This window comes from Triturus cristatus, chromosome 3_2 (genome assembly GCF_964204655.1).
Source record: "Triturus cristatus chromosome 3_2, aTriCri1.1, whole genome shotgun sequence".
NCBI lineage: Eukaryota > Metazoa > Chordata > Amphibia > Caudata > Salamandridae > Triturus > Triturus cristatus.
This window is the reverse complement of record NC_140584.1, coordinates 545406899-545419999: the sequence shown is the minus strand read 5'-3', so window position 1 is coordinate 545419999 and position 13101 is coordinate 545406899.

Genomic DNA, 13101 nt, shown 5'->3' with positions numbered 1-13101 from the left:
AATCCACCTACGATTTCTTGCACAAAATGTTGTTTTTATATGATGGTGACCTGCACATTATTGTTTGTTCAACTTACAGTTGGTTGTTATGTAAAGCGCTCTGATATCAGCAGGGATCTTGTTCGCGCTCTATAAGACTTTCAAAATAAATAAATAATTAAATAAATAAGTTAGCATAGTCATTTAGTCACCAAATAACCGTAATCATTGGCAATAATAATCGTACAATATGTAGGGGTCCCTCTTGTCAATCCCACCCATAATAGAGCAACAAAATATACATCAACAGAGCACTGTCAATCCCAGGAACCAGCGTGGGATTACGTGTCCAACAGAGTTGCGTATATAATCAAGCCATACAGTCGTGGATGTGTTATCACCCTACCCCCTCTGGGGTGATACCATGTTCTAGGGAGGATTCAGACTCCTGCCTGAGCGTCTCAACATAGGTCTCGTAGGGCCCCCAGATGTCCTTGGGGCATGATGTACTGGGCATCAGACTCGCATAGAGTTCATTGTTCACATTAAAATAGGTAAGACTACGCATCCAACACTGACCAGTAGGGGAGGTCTTCCGCACCCAATAAATAGCTACTTCTCTTTTGGCCAACAATAAGCTAAGTGATGCAAACCTGCGAACTTTCTTGGGGAATTGAAAGGTATATCCTAGCAATGCCACTTCTGGAATGGGGGCTAGGGGAATTTTCAACATCTAGCCTAGCGTGAAGTGAACCTGTTCCCAATAACTTTGCAAGTTAGGGCATGTCCTGGAGAGGTGAGCGAAGTCTGCGTGTGGCGCGGAGCATTTGTGAATGAATGAATGAATGATTACGGTCTTATATAGCGCATAGCTACCCGGAGGCATCCCAGCGCTTCAACTCGACTAGATCTCGGAAGAATCAGGCAAACAGGAAGGTTTTCAACCTCTTCCTAAACCTAAGGTGGTTAACTTCCATTCTGATAGGATCGGGAAGGTTGTTCCAAAGGGTGGCGGCTTGAAGAGAAAAACGCCTGCCTCCCATTCGCACTCTCCTGGTTTTAGGGATTGCAAGCAGCTTCTTGTTATCAGATCTTAGGGCACGTCCAGGATGATATAAGTGGAACATTGATTGAGTCAAGGATGGTCCTATTTTATTTATTGCTTTATGGACCATAATCAAAGCTTTAAACTCTACTCTCTGCTGGACAGGCAGCCAGTGGAGTTGACGCAACGCTGGCTTAGCCGAAGTCCGGCAAGGGACATTCAGCAGCATTCGAGTAGCGCAGTTCTGCACTGTCTGCAAGGTTTTAATAGTTGCTTGTGTGGTGCCTAAATACAACGCATTCGAATAGTCCAGGCGTGAAAGAATCAACGCCTGCACTAGTATTCTCCTGGCCTCAAACGGAAGAAGCTTAATTATCTTCCTAAGTAGTCTAATGATGGCATAGCAAGTTCCTGCCACCTTGCGAGCCTGAACACCAAAGTTTAGGGCTGGGTCCAACCAGACCCCTAAGATCTTAATTTGTTCTTTAGGTGAAGGCTGAAGGCCAAGATTAGACGGCCACCAGCCCTCTACCGTATTAGATGGTTTATACCCTAGCAACATCACCTCAGTTTTTGCTCCATTCAGCTTTAAGAACGATCGATCCATCCATTCTTGTACTTTGTTGAGACATAAGGAAAGATTCTCAAATGGAGCATCCTGGGAGGCCAGGGAGATGATAAGCTGCGTATCGTCTGCGTACGTTACCAGCTGTACTCCCCAGGGCAGCACCACCTCAGCCAAGGGCCTCATATAAATGTTAAATAGGGTAGGGCTGAGGGATGAACCCTGGGGAACACCGCACTGCAGACGCATTTGGGGGGAGCAGGCATCGTCCTCAAAGACCGCAAAGGTCCTATCGGACAGGAAAGAGCGCAGCCATTTTAGTGCGCCTCCCTCGACACCTACTTCCATCAGTCTGTGAATCAAGATGGAGTGATTCACAGTGTCGAAGGCGGCACTAAGATCTAATAACAGAATGGCTGCGCTATTTCCATTGTCCACAATCTTCCTAGCTTCCTCCACAACAGTAATTAGGGCTGTTTCCGTGCCCTGCTTAGCTCTAAATCCTGTCTGAGTGATATGGAGGGAATTGCTGTTTTCAAGGTAAGATCCCAGCAGCGAGTTGACGTGCTTCTCCGCGAGCTTACTGATAGTTGGCAGTAAGGAGATAGGGCGATAATTGGCCCAATCTTCCGGGTTTAGGTTTGGCTTCTTCAATAGTGCCTTCACTTTTGCCTGCTTCCAGGAAGGGGGAACCGTGCCTGATGCCAGTGAGGCATTAATCATCTCTTGAATAACCGGGGCCACAGTATCTGACACCAAGTTCAGAATGGTAGGGGGGGCAGGGTCCGCCGGAGAGCCTGATTTCAGATTTTTCAGGAGGGACATAGTTGTAGGACCATCTAGCCGGGAGAATTTGTGGCACGTGTGGGACCTAGATGGAGACGGGATCAATATTGTTGGGAGGGGACTTTAATTGTGTCACAGATATTGGGTTGGACAGATCACATCTACCTCTCCCAGGTGCTCCTTCACATAAAATAGCAGAAGCGCGACGACCCTGGCAACAGAGGTGGGGGTTAGTAGAATCCTTGAGGTTCCAGCATCCTAGGTACAGGGACTATTCCTTTTTTTCTGCCCTACACAAGCTCCATATTAGGCTAGACTCTATACTATGTTCCCGGAAATGTACAAAATAGCGAATACCTCGCTAGAACGATTTTGGATCACAACCCAATACTGCTGGGGATAATCTGGTCCCGTGAGAGGCCTAAAATCCCGACTTGGCGACTGAAGCAGGAAGCCTTAGAGGATCAGGGCTTTCAAATGACAGTGGGTTCTGCAATTAGACAATATTTTGAAGAAAATGCTAATACAGCATCATCTAAATTAATAGAATGGGATGCATTCAAGACGGTTATACGAGGTCGGTGTATCTCGGAATCAGTGGGGGTACGCAAGACACTGTTGCAAGACACAATAACAGCAGAGCAGAAGCTCAAGAGTTGGAGAGAGAAAGACCAGAGAGGGCAGATAAGCAAGAGGAGCTCTTAACAGCTAGGGAAGCGGTGGTTGAACAAGTTGAAAGACTATGCTGCTTTGACTATAAAAACTATATCACCAGGGCCCACTCTGAAAGGGACAAATCTGGAGCTCTGCTGGCCTGGTTAGCTAATCCAGCCAGGAGGGGATCAGTGATCCTGGAATGAAAGGGTCAAGGGGATGAAACATTTGACCTCCTGCAGGACATTAACAATAGATTTCTTAAGTTCTATACAGATCTCTATGGGAGCAAGCAATCCCCATCACCTGAGGACTTGGTTGAATTTATGGGTGATGTAGACCTCCCGGTAGTGTCGGAAGAAACAGCAAAGAAGTTAGGAAGGGACATAGAGATTCACGAGGTGAGGGAGAGCCATAAAAATTATGGCCAGAAATAAAACGGCAGGTACATATGGACTCCCGGTGGAGTTCTACTCGACCTATGCTGACTAACTAGCTCCTAGATTGGTAGAACCGTATGGGCAGGAGAACCGGGAGGGGCACTCCCCTGCACAACTAGGGAGGTGGTAATTATACCACTATTGAAACCAGGGAAGCAGGCATGGGACACGGCAGCCTACCGGCCGTTTTCTATGCTTAATCTAGACTATAAAATCCTGGCAACTCGTCTTCTCCCCCATATGTCAACTTTGATACACAATGACCAAGCGAGTTTTATTCCCACCAGAAATACCGCTTTAAATGTCAGATGGCTTCTCCGAGTTCTAGAGGCGAGATCCAATGGTGTTAAGACCATCTTCACTGTTGATATTGAACAGGCCTTTGAAAACCTTGAATGGACCTATCTATTCGAGGTCATGAAGAGATTTGGCCTGGGAACTGCATTCATTAAATGGACAGCGCTGCTGTATGCAGACTCCACTGCCCAGGTCAAGACGGGTAGGCTGATCTCGGGCAGCTGCAGGATAGAACAAGGTATGTGACAGGGGTGCCCTTTGTCGCCCCTGCTGTTTGCCCTGGCTATAGAGCCACTGGCGGCCAGAGCTCGTACAGGTAACTATTTCCAGGGTCTGGAAGAGGCCGGCCAGATTCACCATATTGCATTATATCCAGATGATCTGCTGTTGTTCCTGGCAGATGGGGGTCATGCGCTCACAGGGGCAAAAGACCTTCTTTACGACCTTGGGCGAGTAGCGGGCCTAAAAGTAGACTGGACCAAATCATCTCTCTTTCCTGTTTGGGCGGATAGAGTTCGCCCACAAGAAACGGAGGGAGTACGGTGGGAAGCTTGCTGTTTGACATACCTAGGCACCCAAATATATCACTCTCATGGAGATTTATTGGAAAGGAACATTGGAAGTGCCCTGAGAGGGGTTAAGAGTAGCTTCGACTTCTAGGGGACCCTACCTCTATCGGTGGTGTGTAGAGTCGCCCTCCTAAAGTTGGTCACACTCCCAAGACTATTGTATTATTATGGAGTGTTGCCGGTTTGGATCCAACCCCAAATGTTCAACCAACTCAAGTTGCTGGTGACAGCGTTCATCTGGGCGGCCAGCAGACAGAGGGTAGCACTCACGACTCTTATGAGATCGAGGGTAGCGGGAGGAATGGGGGTTCCGGACTTTGAGAACTACTATATAGCTGCACAAATGCAGTGGCTCACAAAATGGGTGGCAGACAAACTTAGAGGGCCAGGAGAGCGGAGAGAGAAGACCCCAAACTTGAGGATTTTATAAAAAATACTACTGAGACTTCCTTGGTGAGACCGGGACCTCTCTGCGGACATGAGGACAGCACGTATATGCTGGAACAGGAGCCTGAGACGTTCCAAGAATAAGCACCCCTACGCACCAGAAATTCTGTTGATTATATGCAAGGCACTCCCCCATGGAGGTGACTGGCGCAGATTAGAAGCTTGGAGAGACCTAGGAGTGTCTACAATAGTAAAACTCTATGGAGAAGGCAATCTGATCCCATTCAACGATCTTAGCGAACGTTATGACATACCGGGTGGGGATTTCCTATTACACACAGTCCTTACAGCAGCCATAAAGAAACATTGGAGGGAGGGATTCACAGAACTGGGAACATCTACGGGTTGCCAATATATAGTATCTGTGGCTGGTACCTTTAAAGCGATCACATGTCTGTATCTGCGGCTTACAGACGCAACACTCTCCCCTTTGATTAGGATACATAGGGAGTGGGAGACGGACTTGGACAAACCCATAGCGGACAAGTACTGGGGGTACTGATGGAAAAAGCATGGAAAAGCATAAGAAATGCAAGGTTTCAATTAATAACGTTTTACGTGCTGCACAGGGCCTACCTAACACCGGATAAAATCAATAGATACTTTAATACGCAAACAGTTGCATGCCCTCACTGCCATAAAATAGGAGCAGATTTCTTACTTATGTTTTGGAGCTGTCCAAGAATAGGGACCTTCTGGGAGAAGGTAACCACGATTATGGCAGAAGTGATTGAAAAAGAGATAGGAAATACACCCGATTATTGCCTACTACACTGGTGCCTGCACACTGCTAAGAATAATGTAATAAGCAAATTCCAGGACCTCTGGTTGGTCTTGGCCAAAAGAGTTATTACCAGCCATTAGACAGCGAGAGATGGCCCCAGCATGACTAGGTGGAAAAAGGAGTTTATAAAACGGGCTGAGTGCAACAGTTCAGTCTGATTGCAAATATCTAGAAGGACAGGTAATGAAAAGACACTGGAATCAGCTAGAGCATGGGCAGCATTGCTGGACTTTTTAAAGAACCCCGTAAATATGGAGGAGGAGGACCAGGTGGGGGAGGTCCAAGACCCAAATTAATTATTCCTTTGTACGAATCCTACCAAAAGCAGCATGCTCATGGTTGACGTGCTCCCTCTGATGATACAATTACTACTGAAGATTATACCAGAGATCGTTGAAAGTTGAGCTGGACTGCCAGTTAATTAGCTGCATAGTGCAGTGATTACTTTGACACGCCTGGGTGGGTGGGCTGAGTGGGGGGACAGTTGGGGATAGTTTGAATAGATACATAGGAATTGTAGAATTGCAATAAGTAAGTACCTATTTTCATGTTATTGAGCAGAGTACAAATACCATTGTAGTAGATTACTGGACATACATAGCTCGGTTACACTGCTAGATGCCTTATTATTGCTGAGCGATTCATTATAATGCCATTGTAAAAATTGGATACATGAATCTAGAATTGTACTGGTGCAATGTGGTACTGTCTGTCTGAAAACCTAATAAAAATTTGTTTAAAAAAAATAGTTTAAAAAAAGAATGATGTACCTGTATTCCACAAGGTGAGGAATATTCCCTTCAGCTTTAGGGATGAAGTTACGATAGAACTAGAGGATTTAGAACGTAGGGACTGCAACAAAAATATTGTCCTGGATAAGTTTCTGCTGCCTAAGATAAACAAATTGCTGGCCATGACCAAGGGGATCAAGTGGTTTTCCATGATCGATTTTGCTTCAGCTTACTACCAGGTGACTCTGCAGCCAGTGCGGTGTTTTGGATTTATTCACATGACATTTGGACTGGCCACGGCAGCAGCAGTTTTCCCAAGAATAATGCAAAGACTCTTTAAGGAAATCCCTGGGCTAGCATATTTCCAGGATGACACGATTGATCATGGGAAAGAATAAAGAGGAGCACAATTGTAGGCTATATGAAGTTTTGGAGAAGTTGAAAACGTGTGGGTTGACGGCTGAAGTAAACAAATGTATGTTTGGGAAGCAATCTGTGACATATCTAGGGCATGAGGTGTGTGGCAGTGGTTTTACTCCAAAAAAGGAAGTCTTAGAGTCTATTAAGGATGCCCCTACTCCATCAAGCAAAGAAGAGGTGAGGTCATTTTTAGGGTTAGCCAAGTTTTATGCCAAGTTTGTGGAAGGGTTTGCAGAGAAAACGTATCACCTGAGGCAACTCCTGTGCACTCGGCAGGTATTTGAGTGGAGTAGTGTATGTCAAAAGCAGTTTGAGGAAATTAAGCTAGACATTTGTGAGGCAATACCCTTACAAGGATTTGATCCCAGGGACAAAATTGTAATTACCACAGATGCTAGTGGTAAAGGGCTTGGGGCAGTGTTGTCCCAGATTTCTTGTGATGGAGTGGAAAGCATAATTCCTTTTGGCTCTAGATCTTTGACCACTCCCGAAGAGAAATACTCAGTAATTGAACAGGAAATGCTAGCGTGTGTATGGCCGGCGGCAATATTCAAACAGTTTGTGTCGGGTAAAGAATTCATGATACGAAGGACCATAAACCACTGGTGAAAGTTTTAACCATAGAGGGGTCTAGTATTGTCACTCCCCGCATAGCTAGGATGTACCTTCATTTACTAGATTATGCATACAGTGTAGAGTATCTTCTAGGCAAATAGAACAATGTAGCTTTACTACCTCTGCAGGTTGCCACTACAAGGGGGGCTAGAATGAAGTGAGTGAATGGGATGAATATAGTGTAGCTAGTGTGGAGTGTGGAAGTGGAACCATTTCTGATTCTGATTGGGAAGATGGATATAATGAACATTCTACTTTGAGAAAAATCAAGGAATATACACTGCAAGGCTGGCCAAACAAAAGAATTGTGGAAGAGGAGTGCAAGTGTTTTGGGGAACTTAGAGACAGGGGGCCCGATTCACAGAATTAACTTAAAGACAAAATCCTAAACTTACTAGTTTTGGTATTCACAGAATGCACTTACTACTTTTGGTATTCACAGAATGCACTTAGTACTTTTGGTATTCACAGAATGGATTTACGACTACTAACTTTACGTCTGCACTCGGGCCGGAAATTCCGGCCCGGAGGTGAAGCTTCTGGCCCGGAGACGGGGCTTCCGGCCCGGAGGCGGAGCTTCCGGCCCGGAGGTGGGGATTCCGGCCGGCGGCGGATATTTAGCCATGGCCGAAATCTCCACCTCCGGACCAGAAGCTCCGCCTCTGGGCCGGAAGCTCTGCCTCCAGGCCGGAAGCTCCGCCTCCGGGCCGGAATTTCCGACCCGAGTGCGGACGTAAAGTTAGTAGTCGTAAATCCATTCTGTGAATACCAAAAGTACTAAGTGCATTCTGTGAATACCAAAAGTAGTAAGTGCATTCTGTGAATACCAAAATTAGTAAGTTTAGGATTTTGTCTTAAGTTAATTCTGTGAATCGGGCCCAAGATATCTTTCTCAGGTTCTGGTTAAGGTGCAACAGAGTAATTCCACCACAGAGCCTTCGACTAAGGATATTGGAATTAATGGACGAGGGCCATCAGGGAGTAGTAAAGTCCAAACAAAGACTCAAAAATTCATATTGGTGGCCTGGCATGGCCACTGTTACAGAAAAATTTGTCTGGACATTTGAACATTGTATCAATGCGGATAAGTCTCTGGTGGTGTTGAGACTGCCCCCAGGCAATAGGGAAATACTTTCCAGTCCATGGGAAGTATTAGCTATTGATGTACTGGACCCTGTGTTGAATTGTAGGGGTGTGTCCAAATATGTGAATTGTTAGATATGTATTCCAAGTAGCCAGAGTTAACACAACACAACACAACCTCAACATCATCTCCTACGCCGACGACACCCAGCTGATCATATCCCTCACCGAAGATCCCCACACTGCCAAAGCTAACCTCCACAGAGGAATGAAGGCCGTAGCCGACTGGATGAAGGACAGCAGACTGAAGCTGAACTCAGACAAGACGGAGGTCCTCATTCTCGGACCCACCCCATCAGCCTGGGACGACTCTTGGTGGCCCACGTCACTAGGCACAGCCCCGGAACCCACGGACCACGCACGCAACCTGGGGGTCATCCTCGACCCCACTCTCTCCATGACCAGGCAAGTCAACGCCGTCTCCGCGTCCTGCTTCAACACCCTCCGTATGCTCCGCAGGATCTTCAAATGGATCCCCCTCGACACAAGAAAAACCGTTACCCAGGCCCTCATCACCAACAGACTTGACTACGGGAACGCCCTCTACTCAGGAACTACAAACAAGCTCCTGAGACGACTCCAACGCATCCAGAACGCCTCGTCCCGACTCATCCTCGACGTCCACCGCCGCAGTCACATCACACTCCACCTGAGAGGCCTGCACTGGCTCCCCGTCAACAAAAGGATCACCCTCAAGCTCCTGATCCACGCACACAAAGCACTGCACAACACCGAACCCACCTACCTCAACAACTGACTCAGCTTCCACACCCCCACCCGAAGCCTCCGCTCAGCCAACCTCGCCCTCGCCACAGTCCCCCGCATCCGAAAAACCACCGCCGGTGGCAGATCCTTCTCCTACCTCGCCGCCAAGACCTGGAACACTCTCCCCACCATCCTACGACAGACCCAGGACCTGCTGGCCTTCAGAAGATTCCTCAAGACCTGGCTCTTCGACCAGTAGCACCCCGCCCCTCCCCAGCGCCTTGAGACCCTCTCGGGTATGTAGCGCGCTTTACAAATGCAGTGATTGATTGATTGATTGATTGATTGAAGGGTCAGTGGAACATCTGCTGCTACTATAATTGTTACCTTCTTGGAGACAGTCTGCCTCAGGGAAAGCATTCCTAAGTCACTATTGAGTGATAATGGGCCACAATTCATCGCTGAAAACTGTACCAGTTTCTTTTAAAGGAATGGTGTTAAGGGATGGAAGACTCCTGTATATCACCCCGCTTCTAATGGTGCTGGTGAAACATTCAACAGAGTTATTATGGGCAGTATTCAAGCTACCAACAATGCTAGTAAACATTGGGAGCTTGAATTAAACAAGTTGGTGTGGGGGTATCGCAGTGACTTGCTACAGCCCTTTAAAGATTTTGAGGGGACGTGATCCGCTCACAAGAGACAATTCTGCATGGATGTCTAAAGAAATGCAGAGCAAATGCTCACTGGAAGTTGTCAAGGCTAATCTTTTAAATGCACGCAATGCGTATAAGGAATATTACGACATGAAGAGAGGTGTGAAAGAAGTGCGTTTGTGTGAAGGGAAGTTGGTGCGGGTTAAGTCTAGCAAGATTGTCAAAAAGCGCAGTAGTAATTTTTCTGACCCCCAGAGGGCGAGGAAGGTTGTTGCTTGTTCAGCTGAACTGAAGGATGGCAAGATTTGGCATTTTAGCAAACTGGCGAAATGGAATAAGATCTTGTTATGGAAGAGTAACAGAAACCTTCCCTCAGGTTCGTGGGTTTGGGATAGTGATTTTTTGAATAGTACTGAAATGGGAGCCATCCTAAATGGTGTGACTGGAGAATAAAACACTCTGGAATCGGCTGAAGGGGTGCAACCTAGAGGGCACAAGATGTGAGTAGTGACTCCAGGTGCATCTGTGAATCTCAGTTACCACCTGCTGCACAAAGTGTACCAAGGGAAGATACCGGGTTGAAAGTTATGCGCTTGGGAAGGGCAGTAAACATACCTGTTAAGTTGAACCATTTTATTGTAGGTTAGGTTATCATTGTCCGTATTCTTGAGAATCCTTGTCATGGTACAGTGTATTTATAAGTATCATATTTATTGTCTGCAATTATTTGTTTTAGGTGTTGATGGTATTTATTTTCTCAATGTATAAAAAGGGAAGATGTGTCATGTCTGGCATTATTCGGATGCGCGAGGTTGCTACTGAGCACGCGGGGAGACTATAAGTGGGCAAAACTGGAATGGATATGTGAGAATACTGGCAGTGGACACGGTATTTTGGGGCAGATACGGTGAAGCCTGTACTGCTCTCTTCTATGAAATAAAGCTGGAAGCTTACCTCGACTGCGGAGACTTGATGCACCGCACCCACCTTCAACTTTTCTATACTTTCCTCCTCTCCCCTAAAATTCTACTTACCTCTCTCACAGCTTCTCTTCCTCACCTTCTTTTCTCCTTCTTTATATTTATCTCCACAGTCCTTTATATAGGCAGACCACATGAGGGTGATATCAGAGCACTTTACAGCCGACAGAATAAAAAGGAGCATTGTAGGAAATCCACACATCATTATGCTTCAATATTCGCAAGATTACCTTTTGTGAAAGTACATAGGGGGCATATCAACAAGGGCTTTATCTCTGCTTTTTTGGCTTTAACAGCCAAAAAAGGAGAGATAAAACTTGCGCCCTATCAACAACAGGGTGCTAACATGCAAATTTGCATGTTAGCACCCTTTTACTCTACGCTTCCCCTTGCATCTCTAATGAGAGGCAAAGGGGGCGTTCCAGAGTAAACTAATAGGAGAAATGTCGCTAAGCGACATTTCTCCTATTATCAAGAATGTCGCTAACCCTGTTAGAGACAAAAAAAGCAGCGCTAACCGCGGTTAACGCTGCTTTTTTACGTCTGGTATTTTTCTGACTTAGCCATGATATCCTATGGAAGGAGGATATCATGGCTAAGTTTGCCTGTCCCTATCAACAAGGTAACGTGAGATTATCGCTGGGTTTCCAGCGATAATCTCACGTTAGCCTGTTAGCGTGATGATTTTTATCGCTATTGAGATAAGCGTTGCTAATAGCACGCTATCTCAGCGATAAAAATTCACGCTAGCCGGCGATAATTATCCTAGCGCTAAGTGCGCTTAGAGATAATTATCGCCGGTTGTTGTTGATATGCCCCATAGAAGGCTAATCCATCCAAGAACGCAAAAGGTGCATTTTTGTGCAGGAGCTAAAATCTAAAACGCATATGCTTTTTGTATTTAGGACAACAGAGTACATAATTGCTGACTCAACAAGGGCCTTTTATTAGTTATATGGAGTTTGTTGATTCCCACTTTAGAGTTGAGGTATGAAGGGGCGTCCTTAGCACACTAGGAAGTTTGTTCCAGGTTCTCAGAGCTACCCCAGAGAAGGCGTAATCAAGTTTTTTTTTTGCTGGTGAAATTTGAAATTTCAAGCTTAAATCTTTCTTTCCTTCTGGCGTTTCTGTGACATGCAGTTTCTGTGGTGGGTGTACGGGGAGTTACGGAATACAGCATGACAATGTCATCAAGCTGCCCTGAGTATGATGTGCTTCTCTACCAGAAGCCAGCTTAGGGAGTACAGGATAGGTGAAATGTGTTCTGTTTTATTTTCATGGGCGTGAGGGTAAATTTTGGAAGTCCGGTGAATAAAGCTGTCTCACTGTCTCACTGTCCAGTCTGTATATTACCAAAGATTTCCCTAGCATTATTAGACATGCTCAAAGACTAAGTATTTCAGAGTGTATAAGGTGCTCAATACATTTGCACATTTTTTGCAATGCTATTTATGTGCCCTTATAATGATAGTAATTTAAAATAACACACAAGGATTTAGCTTTGCTACAATGGGTTGCTTATATTCCTAATGGCTTTGAGTCCAGAATCACATTGTGGTTGAGGATAATGTTGATAGATGATAAAATAAGGATTTCTCATTTATCCACTTTGAGGTTTAGGAAGTGTCTAGATAAGCCAGTATTGAGTTAGTTTGAGACCTTTTTTCAGAATGGCAGTATCTTGTTTGGAACTGAATTCGTATAGCTGAATGATTCAGCTTCATGGTTCAAGCCTAAGTCTCTTATGTTTTTTATTTAGATGTTCAACATACAGTTTGAAGAGAGTCACGCTAACATGGAGCCCTTTGAGCCTCCTGGCACAATGGTGCAGGCTCAGACGAGAAATTTCCCATATTGACAGAGAGAGATCTGTCCTTCAGGTAGGGCCATATCCATGTAGCGTGATGTCATAAATTCTCTTCCTTTGCTAGTGTGTAAGTTAAGGTATCATGGTCGACTCTGTCAAATGCAACAGTGATGTCAAGGAGAACTGTAAAGCAGGACTCTCCTTTGTCCATTATCTTCAAAGCGTCATCAATAACTGTAACAGATTCTGTTTCTATGCTATATCCTTTCCTGGAAACAGTTTCTTTGAGTGTAGAAGGCAGTTAGTTTTAATGTGGCACTTGAGTTGTTTGTTGGAAATACTCTCTATTGTTTTTCTTTACAAAAAAATTCCAATTACATGACTAAAATTATTCAGCCCCTTAACATCTGATGAGTTGTTTATCAGTAGGGGATTATCGTGTCCTGTTTTTAGACAAGTTTGTGAGAAATTAGAGTGT